Source organism: Polistes dominula, unplaced genomic scaffold (assembly GCF_049000335.1).
Source record: "Polistes dominula isolate Pdom_NZ unplaced genomic scaffold, Pdom_raw_medaka contig_21, whole genome shotgun sequence".
Lineage (NCBI taxonomy): Eukaryota > Metazoa > Arthropoda > Insecta > Hymenoptera > Vespidae > Polistes > Polistes dominula.
In genome coordinates this window covers 5254162-5271879 of record NW_028301061.1, presented here as the reverse complement: position 1 = coordinate 5271879, position 17718 = coordinate 5254162, and the positions used below count along the sequence as shown (strand labels likewise).

Here is a 17718-nt window from a genome sequence, read left to right as displayed (position 1 = left end):
CGGATTGGTAATATTCACAGAAGTCCTCCGACGTGAAGGCTGGCCCCCTGTCGCTGATGATCCGTTTCGCGTTGCCAAAAATCTTTTCTTGATCTTTTAGCCTGGCTAATACTTCCTTACTGCTGGTCGTCTTGGTCAGATACAACCAGGTGAATTTTGTAAATCCATCGATAACGACAAAAAGATGTTTATATTGTTTGCTGGTTGCAGTCATTGGTCCTAAATGATCTATATGATACATATGTAAGGATGTGTCTTCTTTTGGTATCGGCATCAACATTCCCTTCTTCTTACCCTTTTTCCTTTCTGCTCGCAGACACGGTAAACAACACTCTACATATCTTCTCGCCTTATTTTCTAACCGAGGAATGAAGTACTCATCTTCGATAGCCTTCACAATCTTTGTTACACCAAGTGTCCATGATCATGTGGCCTTTTTATAATTTCTACTTCCAAACATTTTGGCACCACAATGAGATTTGTATCGCCTTTTCTCTTCACTAACAGATCGTTTTCTATCGCGTAATTTTCATACAGCTGTTGTTCTACAATCATCCTAATTGCCCTTATTCTTTCATCTGATAACTGTTTTTCTTTTACCAATACCACTAATGTATCCGTTATTGACAAAATATGCACCCGACTAAGTGCGTCTACATGCTTAAGTCGATCGCTTCGCCGATGTTCTACTTTAAAATCAAAATCCTGTAACCATATTGCCCACCGCGACACCTTAGCTGATAAATCCTTTTTCTCCATCGTCTTCGTAAACGTATAACAATCTGTCACCAACTTAAACGGCGTGCCTAAGAGGTACACTCGCAACTTCTTAATACTGTTAATAATAGCTAATACTTCTAACTCATATGAATGATATCGTTGTTCCGTTTTGGAGGTTTTCTTACTATAAAAATACATAGGATGAAATTCTTTCTCGTTGGTCTTTCTCTGTAATAGGATCGCTTCATATCCATACTTACTCGCATCGGTGTGCAGTTTGGTAATAACCGTCGGATCAAATATGCGTAACACGGGCTTAGAAACAAGAATAATTTTTAAAATATTGAATGCACACTCACACTTATCCGTCCATACAAATTTTATACTTTTCTTTATCGGTTAAAGGTCGCGATATACGAGCATAATCCTTTACAAACTTTCTGGAAATCCCGTCACTTCTAAGAATTTTTGTTTTTCTTTACAACTTCGTTGCGTTCGAAGTCGTTTTATTGCTATTATTTTCGACTGACCGGAGGCAACTTTTCCATCTTCTATCGTAAAACCCCAAAAATCTACGCTTCGTTTGAGGAACTGGTACTTATGCCAATTAATCTGTAATCCGCTTTTAGCTGCAACTTCTAACGTTATTTCTAATTTTACCAGCACATCTGGATCATCAATACTCGGCACAATTACATCGTCAACATACGTAAATACAACTTTGCAACGTATATGCTCTTTAAAAACATCTGCTTTAAAACGTAAAAAGCTTACGGGGCTATTACATAACCCAAAGGGTGTCTTATTAAACTCGAATTGACCATCGGGCGTAATAATCGACGTATACTTCTTACTATTTTCTTCTACTGGTACATGTAAAAATCCATTTTTTAAATCGATGACCGAAAATACTCTCATATTTACCAAATCATCAATGCAATCTTCAATCATCGGAAAATGATCGCAAATCATTTTACGGTTCAATGCTCGGTAATCTACGCAAATTCTTCTGGTTCCATCCTTTTTCGGAACTACAACCACTGGGACTTGCCCATTTGCTGTTACTCGTTCCCTCGACACCCTCTTCCAACCACTACGTTATCTGTTTGTTTAAGACTTCTTTTTCGCACAGCGCTAATCTACGAGGCCTTGATACTAAAGGTATATCATCGTGTAACCTAATTTGTGTCTCTATCGACGTTTTAACCTGTTCTGCGGGCTTATAATTTTTATTCAACTTCTCTATTTCCTTTGCATACTGTGGTTTAACGTCTAACTCATTCACGGTTATATTAAATACGCCTTTCATTGTCTCTTTGTTTATCACCGTGTCGGCGTTTTACACATTTTCACAACTTTTCCCCCACGAATAGTCACTTCCACATTACTCAAAAAGTTCTTTTTTAGAATACACTTATATGGAATCACATCCGTCGGCACTATATGAATCTTTACAGAGCATACCACGTCGTCTAAACTTATTTTATCCTCAAATATGCCCAAAAGGCGGATATTGCCGTTACCTGCTCCCTTGGCACGTGTGAAGGTTTCGGTCAAAGTTGTGGATCCAATTTCTCTATACCCGTCTTCGTATAACAACGTAAGGTCACTTCCAGAATCCACCAACGCCTTAAAAACTTTACCCTACATGGTTATCGTCTTTAGGTCTTCCGAGGCAGTAACAAAGTTAACATGCTTCCCACATGTCTTCAAAATGTGTCCAAATTCGTTACAACGGAAACATTTTGGACCTTTCCCTACCATCGGATACTGCTTTATGCTATGGTCAGCTGAATCGCATGAGAAACATCATAGTTTTTTCGTCTTAATTTGCTCCGTTTCCCTTTCTCTTTTGTCATCATTATAACTTCTGCTCGACTTCTTAGCAACTCTTGATTTTTCTTTCATAATGTCGTATATTTCAATATTTCTTTTTAATTCTTCTAGAGATCGTGATTGATATAAGATCCCTTTATTCATCTCATCGTCTATAACTCCGTTAATTACGTAGTCTATCAACGCTCATTCTTCAACTGTACCCAATGCTGCTATTCCCTTCATCACGTAGATATATTGACGACCTGTTTCGTCCGGCCGTTTCTTTCTTTTAACCAACTGAACATGAATCGTCGCGCTACTGATATGATTTTTAAATTCACTAGATAACTTCTTTTTTAAAACTGCCCACGAGGTGATACCTTTCTCTCATTCTACAAATTGCTTAGCGGAACCTTGCAGCATCAGTTTTCCATAGATCAACTTTTGCAGATCGTTCCATTGGAGGATTTCTGCCATCTCTTCGAATTGGTTTATCCTCTTTTTTACTGAAACTAAACCATCTCCATCAAATTTTGGAAGACTATCTTCCACATCTCGAATCGAGAACGGCAACGGTGAACTTCGCTTCGTTCTTTCGCTTTCATCTTCAGATTCCATGACTACGTCCGTGTCTTCGTCCATCTCTTTATCTGTTTCTTCGTCTGCTTCTTTATTTATTTCTTCGATATGCGTGAGCAGTCTCTTTCTTAATACATCCTTCGTGCCGCTTGTTGATAACTGCAGCCTCCTTGCTTCTGCTTTCAATTCGACTGATTTAATTTTCTCAACTGTTTCTTTTGCCAACTGAGTCTTCTTATTTTCGCAACTTTTGTGGACAACCGTTCTGTTCAATTCTTTATCTGAGCCGCAGTCTACGGATTCTACGTGTGGTCGGTCATCTTACGGTGTTATTTAATTAAATCACTTCACAACTACACAAATGAACAACTTTACGACTTTACAAATAAGCAAATTTGCAAATTGACAACTTTGCAAATTAACTACTTTGCAACTTAACAATTTAACAACTTTCGTTATGTGAAACTAATAGTAGCTTTTTCTTTTTTACCTTTTAATTTCCCAGACGAGCCCCCAAATGTAGGGAATTTTATTTAGGGTGAGAGGTGAGAGAATGAGATGAACATACATTCAGTTTAATTCAATCCCTACAAGCTCGACAATAAATGACTATTGAAAAATGCGCAATACAAATTTTTGTATGAAATTAACTGCTCCATAAAAATGGTGTATTATATTTTGGCGATTAAATTAAGCGTTCAAAAGATATTCAGAGACAAAAATCAGTACACATGAAAGTTTGATGATGAATATCTTTTGAACGCTTAATTTAATCGCCAAAACATAATACACCATTTTTATGGAGCAGTTAATTTCATACAAAAATTTGTATTGCGCATTTTTCAATAGTCATTTATTGTCGAGTTATAAAATTCATAAACAAAAATAAAATTTGTCTGAAAATAATCAAACTTAAATCTTCTGTCGGTAATGGGTGTGAAGGTGCACACAGCGATATGCGGCCCGTGCATAACTTATCGACAGGGTAATGATGTAGACGCGCCCTCCTGGCTTGGTTGGGCATTCTTTTGTCTTAGAGCTTAGGTTCCTTTTGTCTTTCCTTCGTTCCTTCTTATTCTTTATCTGTACGTCGTTCGAGTAACACGTGGAAGTGCGAGCTCTCTCAACTATTGCGTTAACTTACTAACAGGTTATGGGCCCAGTAGTTCGTTGAGAGAACAAGTTTCGGAATTGCGATAAAAGGATAGCGAATTGCTATATTTTCGCGGAGTGTCGAGTCGATCGTAATCGAGTGTATTTTCGAGAATTTTTTACGTTGTTCGTCGCAAAATTGAAACAATGAGTGCGTTGGGTCTCGTCCGGATCGAAACCTTGAACAAGGATAACTTCGACACGTGGAAAATACAGATGCAAGCATTGCTGGTCAAAAACGAAGCGTGGGGCTACGTAAACGGCAAGATCCCAAAACCCGAGGTAGTACCTGGAAGCGTGGAATCCGAACACGCGGTGGAAACATGGTTTAGGAACGATGAGAAAGCAAAATCGGATCTGATCCTAGCGATGAGTCCGGCCAAATTAAAACCAATAAAGAGCTGTAAAACGTCTCGTGAAGTGCGGTTGAAGCTGGAATGTATATACCAGTCTAAAGGACCGGCTAGGAAAGCAACGTTGCTGAAGCGTCTAGCGCTTCAACGAATGGACGAAAATGGCGACTTGCGAGAGCACGTGCGAAAAAATTTCGACGTTCTGGACAAACTCGACGAAATGGAAGTAGAAATCAATCCAGATTTGCTAGCCATCCTGCTGTTGTATAGTCTACAGACTTCGTTTAAGAATTTTCGGTGCGCCATTGAGTCGGGGGACGAATTGCCATCGCCAGAAGCATTGCGTATAAAAATCATAGAGAAAAGTGACGCTCGAAGGAACGATGCGGGCGCCTCCACGCAGGACGCCATAGTTTCATACAAACGTCGGTATTCAAGCAAGCGTAAGCCCATTGCCGGTAAATCAGAGAGCAAGAAAGAATCGAATATTCGTTGTTTTCGATGCAAGGAGAAGGGGCACAAATATGCAGATTGCGTAAATCGGAAAAGTGGGGGATCCCACGCGACCAACAAGACGGAAGGCGTGTCGCTGTGCGCTGTTGCCACGTCGCAAGAGGCGCTGCACGCGAACGACGCTTTGCTCGCGGCAACATGGTGCCTCGATAGCGGCGTTACGTCCCACTTGTGTGGGCAACTACAGGACTTCACCGAAGTGAGTGACACGAAGCGTGGCACACTGAAGTTGGCTAGTGACGCGTCAGGGGAAATTCTCGCTAGGGGAACAGTCGACTTCGTGTGTGAAGATCGCGACAGAGGAAAAATGTGAGGTAAAGTGACGTGTTTCACGTGCTGGATCTTCGCACTAACCTATTTTCGGTCGCCAAGATAACGGACAAGGGTTTTGAGGTTAGGTTTGATAAAGATGTCGCTTCGGTAAACGACCGCAATGGTACTGTGAGGTTGCAAGCGAATCGAATCGGCGATTTATACTACGTACGCGAACAGGAACAGGCTAAATGCAACGCAATAGCAGAACGAAGAGACTGCAAAGAACCCATAAACACACTAGAGATGGGGCACCGTCGCTTAGGTCATCTTAACGTGTAAGATCTTAAGAGGGCCGAAAGAAACAAAGCAATACGAGGATTAAATCTTGGGAATTGCGGGAATTCGTTGGATTGCGAGGTATGCATTCGAGGCAAAATGATCAGAACCGTTTTTTCAGCAAAACCGAAGGGTGATCGCGGGCTCTTGGAGGTTGTTCACTCGGACATATGTGGACCAATGCGAGTGGAATCTAAAGTCGAGCCAGGTATTACATCACGTTCATCGAGGAATATTCCAGGTGGTGCGAGGTACGTTTTCTTAAGAAAAAAAGCGATGCCTTTGAAGCATTTAGGGAATATAAGGCCTCGGTGGAGAACATGATGAATAGAAAAATAAAGTTTCTGCAATCAGACAATAGGAGAGAATTCGTGAATTCAGAATTCGATCAGTACTTGAAGAGGAATGGAATTCAGCAGCGTCTCTCCGTGGTGTACAACCCAGAGCAGAACGGTATCGCCGAACGGAAGAATAGGACTCTTGTCGAGATGGCGAGGTGCCTCCTTATACAGTCCGGGCTGCCAGCGTCTTTTTGGGCCGAAGCAGTCTCGACCGCTAACTATATTCGAAATAGGTGCCCGACCAAAAGTTTGGACGTTCGGACGCCGGACAAGTTGTGGATTGAAACGACACCTGACGTAAGTTATTTCCACGATTCGGAGCTAATGTGCTTTATCTCGATAGATCGCCCGGAAAGAGGAAGCTGGAACCTCGAGCTAAAAAGGGAATTTTCCTGGGATACGCAGCAGATGCCAAAGGGTACAGAGTATGGCGTCCCGAGGAAAAAAGCGTCATGATAACAAGGGACATCGAGACTCATGATAGTTGCGAGGCGATGTCGGAACCCGCTAGCGTGGATTTTGCCCCGGAAGAGGAATCGGACTTGCATCTGGAGCGTGCTAAGGTCCCGGATTCCTGCTACACCGAAATCCAGTTAGGTCCTGCCCCGGTAGAGACCGAGGAAGGCGGCGTCGACGAGAAAGGCGCAGTTGAGGATGACGCTGACGAGGACAGCGTGGTCGAGGTAGCGGCAACACCGAGACGAGGTCCCAGAAGGCCGATCATATTATGGACCGGCAAAAGGGGAAGACATTGGAAGACATCTATTTTTAGAAATGACACATGGGAACTGGTCGAACGTCCTGCGGGTCGAAAGATCATCAGATCTCGCATGGTACTACGGAACAAGTACGGTCCTGATGGTACACTGATTAGGAGAAAAGCAAGGGTCGTGGTCAGAGGATTCGCTCAGAAGCCAGGCATTCATTTCAACCAGACTCTCGCACCAGTCGCATGTTTGAGCTCTATACGCTAGCTGGTGGTACTAACGGCGAACGAGGAAATGAAGATGCGGCAGTTTGACATCCAGACTGCGTACTTGAACGGGGCACTGGAAGAGGAAATCTACATGGAGGTGCCGAGTTCATGATCCAAGGCGCTTGAGTTAATTGGCGAAACAGAGGCCGAGAGCCGAGGCCGATATTGGAATAAAGGCAAGAAGCATGCTGAAGGCTTTGCAAACCGGGGATAAGGTTTGTAGATTGAAAAAGGCGTTATACGGACTACGCCAGGCCGGAAAAAGTTGGCATAAAAGACTGGATGACGTCCTGAGAAGATTTGGAGCGAGACCAACCGAGTCAGACTCATGCACATACAGACTCGAGCAAGAGGAAGGGTCACTGTACATCGCCATTTACGTTGATAACATTTTGGCATTTTCTCGTAACGCCAATCTTCTAACATGGTTCAAAGATCACTAAAGTTCCAATTTTTAGGTCAAGGATCTTGGGGAACCGGGGTACTGTTTGGGCATAGAGTTCCAGCGAACGGCCAGCGGAATAGGTATGCGTCAGGAGGGGTATGTGCTCGAGATCCTGGAGCGTTTCGGAATGGGCAAGTCGAAGCCCGTTGGCACTCTATTGGACGTTAACACAAAGTTAAAGGAGCTGGAACGACCCCAGAACGAGGAGGAGAAGAACCTCCCTTGTCGGGAGTTGATAGGCTCCCTGATGTATCTGGCTGTAGCAACAAGACCGGACATCGTACATGCTGTCAGCGTCTTGAGCCAGTTCAACGACAGGTTCGGACAAAGCAACTGGGTGGCGGCAAAGCGCGTTCTAAGGTACTTGAAGGGAACGGCTGACTTGGGTCTACATTTCAGTCCATCAAAGAGACCATTGACAGATTACGTGGATGCAAATTGGGCTAGATGTACAATAGATCGGCGATCCTATACGGGACACGCGTTCATCCTGAGCAGAAGGGCCGTTACTTGGGACTCGAAGAAGCAGAGTACCGTTGCCTTGTCCTCTACTGAGGCTGAGTATATGGGACTGGCTGAAGCTGCGAAACAGGCATTGTATCTAAAGACAATACTGACTGAGCTTGGTTTCGCGACGCTGGCCAGGGCTAGGATATTGAACGACAACATGGGGGCCCTGAAGTTGACGCAAAACCCGGTGTTTCACTCTAGGACCAAATACATAGACGTCAGGCACCACTTCATACGGGAAGCGTTCGAAAACAAGCAGCTGGAGGCTGCATACGTTCCTACTGATGACATGGTAGCAGACGTGCTCACGAAGGCATTGCCGAGTAATAAGTTTTGGCAATGCGTGGAGATGTTGGGCGTTGGAAATCACTCGTCATAGCTTGCGAGGTGGGCCCGCATCTCGAGGGGAAGTGTCGGTAATGGGTGTGCCGGTGCACACAGCGATATGCGGCCCGTGCATAACTTATCGACAGGGTAATGATGTAGACGCGCCCTTCTGGCTTGATTGGGCATTCTTTTGTCTTAGGGCTTAGGTCCCTTTTGTCTTCCCTATTGGATTGAGAAAAAAATAAAAAACTGCGATGCGGAGGATCTTTCTATTAACACGTTGCGTACCGCGTCACCCGTACTTGGGTGACGGGCATGCTTCCGTGGGGCCCGCGTCACCCGTACATGGGTTACGCTTTTCTTGTTGAAGTTAAATAAGATTTTCAGTTGCATTTTGAAAACAAATTTAATAGAACAAGTTCTGAAGTATAAATATAGAATATACAGCGTAAAAATATAAAAAATACACAAATAACACTCTACTTTTTATTAATTTATATAGGATAACATATTATAATATACTATCTCGCATGAAATTCGTTGAAACAGTCCAAGCACATCTATAGCGATTTTGGGCAATTCAAACAATACGTTGTTCTTTTTTTGTGTTCGAATTCAATTCAATTCAGTTCAATTTCTCTTCTTCGTCTAAAGCCAGTTCTTCTAGTAATTCTTCAATATCTTCACTTGCATATGATTCATCAGTATCCGAGCTTGAACTCGACGAAATTCTATTTCTAACTTTTCTTTTAAAACTAACAACGTTTTCATCACTACTCTCACTTTCAATTGTACTTTCACGACGTCCAATAAACATTTTTGGGATAAAAAATTACTCAGGTGCGTTTCAGAAAAAGTATGCTTCTAAACTGAATAATCTATACATGAAAGATGTATGCTTTCCAGGGAAAGCGATAAACGTTTCCAGATCAAAAATAAGCTACTTACCAATAAGATTATTTCGGAACAAAACAATGTTTCAATTACATAGGTCGATAGCACTGTAAATGTAGATAATTGACGACAATGCATGGATCTACTCGAGTTAAATTGTTGGTTTTCCCGCATATCTCTCCGCTTTCGTTCTAGTGCGCCGAGAAAAAACTTGGGCCCGGAGGAAATAAAACGTAATAACGCTTGGTACGCAACGTGTTAAAATTAAGAGCTTATATTTGGTGAGAATTGTTTTAAGGTGTCTAGCAACCCATTTTTCCGTGGCACTTGAAAAAAAAAAGTCATTTTTTTAACCCTTTTTTAATTTTTTAATTTTCTTTCCTTTTACTAAAACAATTCTTTGTGCTCTGGAATTCTGTCTTGTGCACTTACGCCAATGATGGCGAATGACAAGCCTTGAATATTGGCCCTTGCAGTTATCACATGCGATAAAGTCTTCAGCTTTCTTTTCTTTATGCACAGCTGGACGTCGACATACAATTAATTGTCCACTGTTTAATTGTCGATTACTATTATAAACATGATCACCATTTTTTCTGATGACGGAAATAATATGTCTTCTTTCTTGGCTGTTTACTGGTAGAGTCATAAATTTTTTTACTTTTTCTTGGTCATGATGTTTTAATTGCAAGTGTCGAGCTATTTTAGTCTGAAATTTTTTACAAAATAAACAGAAATGTTTTTTTGCTATACGTGATGTGGAGTCTACTGATAACCCCCGGTCATCTGGAGCAGACGCTTTGGAATTTTGGTCAACAGTAATTGTGTCATTCAGAGAATCAGAAAGCGTCTGTTCTATCCTTAAATCTGCGTCAAGTTCATCATCTTCATTAATTTCACGATTCTCTATATTCCGACTCAAAAGACTCTTCATCACCATCAGGCTTATACTCATTTCCATCATCTTCTAATTCATCAAAATATGATTCAATTCTTCTTGCAGCATTGTCTTCTTCCTCTGATTCAGATTGCAAAGCTGAATATTTCTGAACGTTTCGTAATGTTTTTTTAACTTTCCCTTTCGTCTCTCCTTTCTCTTCATCTTCTATCTGTTCTCTTTTTTTTATTACCTTCAAGCGTGAAAGATCATAATTTTCAGTATCACATTTTTTTTCTTTGGTAATAGTATCCTCACCTCTTCCTCGGTAACAATCTTTGGCTTCTTTTTTCTCTTATTGTTCCTGACTTTCTCAGACTCGATATTCTTTGTGATTTCAGTCTTTCCTGTACTTCCAGCAATAGTTCATGCATTAACTTTATTTGAATTTTGTGTTTCTTTTTCTAGAACATTGAGTTTAAATGGATTAACGTCACTACCAATTAAAATAAATTCTGGAGATTCATGATTGAATTTGAGCACTTGAAAAGGTTGAGAAATTTCTAAATTCAGATCGAGGAGACAATGGTAGATTGGTTCTCCATTATGTTCTAAGTCTGAGATAACTGTAGTATGCTGAGAATTTATGCAGTTTCATCAAGTTCCTTGCGATTTTCTGGAAGATCAGATTTGGTAACAGTATATGTCTTGTCAAAGTCAAAAGATTCGACTATTTGTTCATTACTTTTCTGACATAAGTTATTCAAAATTTCTGTTCCGATTGATGATTGATCAATAGGAAAAGTTTTGATAATTGTTTGTACAATTGTTTGAACTTCGGGAAAATCATACGAGCTATGTGAATTGGAATCTCTGATAGTGTACAGTCATTAACAGCATTTGATAAATTTGTATCGTGAACAATACTTGAATTAATTATAGTTGATTTTTCCGGAATTTCGAGGTATTTAATGTTATTTTCCTTCTGTTCCGCATCTGAGGGGGATGTGACTACAGGACTGAGATTTTCTATAAGTGTACTACTGAACGTCGGTTTTTCGAGTGTCTGAAATTCTGGAAAATTATTCATTTCTTTCAAAATCGGAATGTTTGATGGTGGAAAATCGTCAACTACGACTGATAAACTTTTATCCTGCACAATATTTGACGCAATTATATTTGTTTTCTCAAGCATTATGGATTCTTCAATGTCATATTTTTTGTGTTCCATGTGTGGGGAAGATGTTGAAAATTTTGAAGAATCACATGGGTCACCTAAAGTTATAACATTTGATGGGGAGCATTCATTAGCAGAGATTGGTAAAATCTCGTCGACAGGGGTGTCCGCAATCATTGACTTCGTCACAGCTTTTTGGGGCTTATCTTCTTCGTTCACTATAAATTGTAATGTCATTAAAAAATTATCAGATCATCAACATTATAAGTAAGAATTAAAAGGCACATCCGATCCCACTTTCAACTAATAAATATATATTTATAGATTGAATCATTAGTTTAACATACTAACATCCTCAATCAAATAAATATTATCGTTATTATTAGCTTTGATAACATAAGTAAACCGAAAGAAGTATTCGGATAATTCGTAATGTACCAATTAAGCTATTAGTCTAAGAGCTGGCTACATAAAAATTGACCTATTTGGTACACGATTCATTTCTATTAAAAAAGGTACCTTTGGTATAGCTGAACATAAATCTGCCTGTCTGCCATCGCAAAAGCGTAGCTTAAAGCGGGGGCGTACGATTAAAAACGTGAAATTTAGGTGTGAAAAAGATCATAAGGTTCACGGATTCTAATTATGGAAAAAGCTTGTATTTATATTAAGGAATCACGAAAAAATATTAGCAGACAGTTTGCTAGGAGTTAAAGTGCCGCAGAGCGCGCCAAAGAGGTGTAAAAATTAATTTTAAAAAAATCACGAAGTACATGAACAAAAACTATTTTATTTTATTATTTAAACATTAGGAAAACAATTTACTAAATGGCAGATAAAAATTTTGTGGCTAAAGTCTTGGTAGACGGCTTGAAAAAGCGCGCTATAATAGGAGATTTGTAATCGTGCTCAACGCGCTGGATATTTAAGTATACATTAATTAATAATATTTATAAAATACTGAAACGAAAATTTCACCATTTTTACAACTTTGATTTGTAGGAAATATTAAGATTGAATGTGGTGTTATCCTAACGCATTACGTTCCTCCACGGCAGACTGTCAATGCACAGTATTACTGCTCGTTTTTGGAGCATCACCTGCAACCAGCTTTGCGAAAAAAGCGGCGACACTTTCAGCGCAACCCACCCATCATTTTGCACGACAATGCTCGGGCGCATAGAGCGCAAGCTGTGGCTGCTCTGTTCGGTCAATGGGGCTGGGAAATACTGTACCATCCACCATACTCCCCGGATTTAAGTCCTTGTGACTTTGATTTGATTCCGAAGATGAAGGAGGCACTTCGTGGCATTCGATTCAGAACTGTACCAGAGATTCGACAGGCAGTAGACCACTCCATTCGCACCATCAACAGAAAAGGCTCTGCTAACAGTATACTATGCCTTCCAAATCGCTGGTAACGGGTTCTATACAAAGCTGGTGACTACTTTAAAGGACAGTAAAGGGTGAAAACTTGTAACTCTTTTGTATCGGTTGTGAATAAATAGTTGCCACTGTTTAAGTTCCAACCTACGTATGTTTGTCTCTTTTTTCTCTTTTTTATGACATAGCTTTTCGTTGCATTTTTTGTTTTATCGTTTTCATCGTTTTATCCATTTTTAAATGACCTCGATTCTAAAGAAGTTTTAACTTCAAAAAAAAAAAATCATAAGTTTCTAAAATGTTACACCTCCCTCCTCCGAGATGAGCTCGATTTATGTTCTCTCAATCCTGCGTGGAACCACAATGATTCCCTAGATTAAAAGACGTATAAACGGAATTTTTCCTGTAGAAGATAACCTACCATTCCCCCTTTACCCCTTTAAAAGACGACACAACATAATGAAACTCAATTTTAACACAATTTACCACAAAAATAAATATTAAAAATATTCAAATAAATGAAATTAAAAATGGAATATAATTATTAAAAAATCAGAATAAGGTAAAATGTGATTTTGTCGTATTGATATGGGTTAGTATTTAAAACATTAGAATATATTTCATTTGTTCAAATGTTCTGCGCACTAAACGAAATCTATGATCAACAGATGGCGCAAAAATAAATTAATATGTAGAGGGTTTCTCTATAGTAAAGATAATATTAGACTGAATTTGTTTTATGATCTTTATTGTTAGGATGCGACTTGCTTTTCTTTCTTGTACACTTCTCAACGGCTACGCACAGACTGTACTCGTCTGGTGACCACACTTGCTAGCGTGGTTCCCTAGCCTTCTAGTAACTTAGATGGCGCGACCATCGGTCGTACCGCTACATTACTCCCTTCGGAGCATTTTTCTTATTACATAAAAATGCGAAACTTAAAATTATAGATGTTTACAAGTATATAAAAATATAAAAATATATAAAGATATATAAAAATATTGCATTATCTCTATCCTAACCTAATAAGTTTTAATTGGTACATACGAATCGGTATTGCAATCTTTTTCGACGAACGCTGGTTTTAGTCTTTCTATAGATACATTTATATGTTTTCCTTTATAGTTAATTTTGAAAATATTATCTGTAAGTCTTTGTATAATTTCGTATGGACCTTCGTAAGGCGCTTCTAATGGTTTTTTTACAGCGTCGACCCTTAAAAATATGTGCGTACATGTATACAACCTATCCTGAATAAAATGTTTCTTTTTGATATGGTGTGCTGTGGGTATCGGTCTGATTTGCCTTATATGTTGTCTTAATTTTTCTAGGAATATGTGTAGATCTTGTAATAGCTCTTCGCTGAAGAAAAATTCTCCTGGTAGTCTGATGTTTTCACCATATACCAATTCCGCAGCTGAAGCTTTTATATCTTCTTTTAGACTTGTGCGTAGACCAAGGAGCACTGTTGGTAATATTCCTACCCAGTCTTTTTCTTCGTGGCACATTATTGCTGCTTTAAGTGATCTATGCCATCTTTCTATCATTCCATTTGATGCAGGGTGATATGCTGTTGTTCTAATTCTTTTCGCTCCGACTAATTTGGTTAATGCTTCAAATAGTTGACTTTCAAATTGTGTTCCTTGATCAGTTGTAATTGTAATAGGAGAACCAAATCTCGAAATCCACTCCGAATAGAATGTTGTTGCCACTGTATCTGCTGAGGTATCTGGCATTGGAATTGCTTCTGGCCATCGAGTAAACCTATCGATCATAGTTAGGCAGTATCTCATATTTTTAATCGTTGGTAATGGACCTATTATATCTATGTGTACAAGTTCGAAACGTCCTTGTGGTACTTCTATTTTCGAAGGTACCTGTTTGTTATGACGGCTTATTTTGCACTTTTGGCATGCTAAACATGTACTTGACCATTCTGCAATATCTTTGTTCATTTTTGGCCACATGAAGCTTTTTCCTATCAGGTGTTTTGTTACTCTGCCGCTGGGATGTGACAAATTGTGTACGTTCTTAAAAATCTGCCTCCGTAAAGAGACTGGAACGTATGGTCTTATGCTTTTTCCTACTATGTCGCCATATATGTACTTATCAGAGCTATCGAGGAAAATCTTCTGCAGGTTCCATTTTTCTTCTGCCAAAATATTCTTTAGTTCGTCATCCTCTTGTTGCTTTGCCATTAGCTCTTCTGTTGATACTAGGACTGGCATGTCTATGGTTTCCAGTCTTGACATAGCGTCAGCTGCCACATTGTCCTTTCCAGCAACGTAAACAATTTTGGAAGTAAACTGTCCTACGTAATCCAACTGTCTGGCTTGTCTTGGGCTTGCTTTGTCCGTATTTTGCTTAAAAGCGTATGACAGTGGTTTATGGTCAGTCTCTATTATTAATTCTCTTCCTTCGACAAAATACCTAAAAACTTTAAACTTTTATAAATAGCTAATAATTCCCTATCATAAACACTATATCTAATTTGCGCTTTTTCTAGTTTCCTTGAAAAATATCCTAGTGGTTCCCATTTGTTATCGCAGAATTGTTCTAACACTGCTCCAATTGCGCTATCGGAAGCATCAGTCTTCAATTTTAATATCGCTTTTTCTTTTGGGTATGCCAATAACGTTGCTGTGGCAATTGCTTCTTTAGCTTTTTTGAACGCTTCTTCCGCTGCTTGATTCCATTCTATCAGTCTTTTGTCGTGCTTCTTGGCACCTACCATATATTTGTTAAGTGGGTCAAGGCATTCTGCAGCCTTTGGTAAGAACCTCCTATAAAAATTCACTACCCCAAGGAAACGTCGCATATCTGAAACAGTCTTTGGTTTTGTATAGTTTTGTATAGCGTGGACTCGCTCATCCAACGGCGCTATACCCTTATTATCTATCTTATAACCTAAGTAGTTTACGCTATTTTGAAAAAAATTGCACTTTGAAATGTTTATTGTTAGTCCATATTGCCTAAGTCTATCGAATATTGCACGCAGATGTTTTTCATGGGATTCCTTATTTTTAGACGCTACAATTATATCATCTATGTAACAGGCACAAAAATCTAATTTGCTTAATACTATGTTCATAAACCTTTGGAACGTTTGCGCCGCGTTACATAAACCGAAAGGCATCACTGTGTATTCGTACAGACCAAAAGGTGTGATTACCGCTGTTTTTTCTATGTCATCCTCAGCCAACGGAATTTGGTGATATGCTCTAGACAAGTCTATTGTAGAAAATATGTTACAGTCACGAAATTGTTGCGTGACGTCGTGTACATGTGGAATGGGGTACCTGTCTGGTACCGTAACGCTATTTAGTCGCCTATAATCTCCACATGGCCTCCATTCGCCGTTTTTCTTTGGTACCATATGCAGAGGGCTCGCCCATTGACTCTTGGACGGGCGACAGATTCCTTCGTTGACTAGTTGCTGAAATTCGGCTTGTGCGATTCGCAGTTTTTCCGGATTTAGCCTTCTTGCTCTCTCTGCTATTGGAGGACCTTTTGTGATTATATGATGTTTCACCGTGTGGCTGATGGGTTTCCTTGAAGTTGGTTTCGTTAAATCTGCGTACTCCCTAAAAAGTTCTAAATACGGACTATTACAGTTAATGGTCAAAATGGTTGGAACGTCAATATTTACTAATTCTGCTTTCCTAGAAAGCAATGTATTGCCGTCCAACAATTTTTTGTTTCTTAAGTCAGGTAGTAAATTATAAAAATGCAAGAAATCGGCGCCTATTATTGCTTTAGAAACATTCGCTATAATGAATCTCCATGAAAAATCTCGACGGAGTCCAAGATTTAAGTTTAAAAGTTTTTTTCCGAATGTGTCTATTTCTGCACCATTTGCCGCGTATAACTTACACGTATTGTCTTTGGTTTCACTTATCGAAGTACGTGGAATCACTGAGACGTCTGCACCAGTGTCTATCAGAAAACATGCTCCTGTTTTCCTATCATTTACTATGAGGCGCAGGTTTCTTGTCGCGTCGTCAACTGCCTCTATTTGAGACGCTTGCATTAGTTTTCCGAAGGCTTTCTTTTATCCGGGCCTGTCCACTTGCACGGGGGTCTGCACTTCCACGATTGATCCGCGAATTTCCAGTGGTAGTAACATAGGCCGTCATTGTTTCGGTGTTTGCTTGATGATCGGCTTCGACTTCGGAATCTTCCGCGGAAACTTCGGTACCTTCTTCTGCCGCGCATTAGGTTTTTCATCTCCTTCGTTAGTTGCGCGATTTCCCGCATGTATTCTGCTACCTCGTGATTGGTTGTTGCTTGAGCGGCCTTTCCTACTGGCGCTGCTTCCGAAATGGCGGCCGTTTCCGGCAGACGCTTTCTCTCGAGGATCTTATCACCCATTTCCGCTAACCTTGCGGGTGGCGTATTTTCGTCTGCAATGGTGAGGATCTCTTGTACCCTGGTTGGCATCCTTTGCATCCATAACGTTAGGAGCATTTTTTCGCTAACACTATCACCTGCTAGGCGTTTCATTTCTCTCCAAAATTCAGACGGTTTTTTGTCTCCTAACTCAATTCCCATTAACAATCGCCTTAGCCGTTGTTCGTCGGATTTAGTTAGTCTGTGTATTAAGGCTTCCTTTAGATGTGTATACTTACATTGCTCGGGGGGGGGATGCTAAGATGTCGTGTACCTCTCTTATCAGCGTGGTATCCAAATTCCTTATCACCGCTGAAAACTTTACGGCATCCGATTTAACGTTGTACGCCGTGAATTCCTTTTCCAACATTACGAACCATAAATTTGGTTCCTTTTTCCAAAAAGCTGGAAGCGTTATATTTCTAAACTCACTGGCGTTGACTTCCTTTGTGTCGGTATCGGCACGGGCCACGTTGGCTTCGCTGGTTGGTTGTGCCATTGTTCTTCTTTTTATTATTTTTTCTATTTTAGTTGTTGTATTATTTTTTATTTTTTTTTACGCGGACGTTCCCGGGTTTCGGCACCAATTTACTGTAGATGGTTTCTCTATAGTAAAGATAATATTAGACTGAATTTGTTTTATGATCTTTGTTGTTAGGATGCGACTTGCTT

The 17718-nt window shown here is 40.0% G+C and overlaps 1 protein-coding gene and 1 pseudogene across 1 annotated transcript in view; one reads left to right on the top strand and one right to left on the bottom strand.

Annotated features, from left to right (window-relative positions):
- LOC107072268 (uncharacterized) overlaps nt 1–17718 on the bottom strand; it is a 497052-nt gene that overhangs the window by 59608 nt on the left and 419726 nt on the right. The gene's annotated exons all lie outside the window — the stretch shown is intronic.
- LOC149031445 (uncharacterized) lies at nt 7616–8377 on the top strand (annotated as a pseudogene).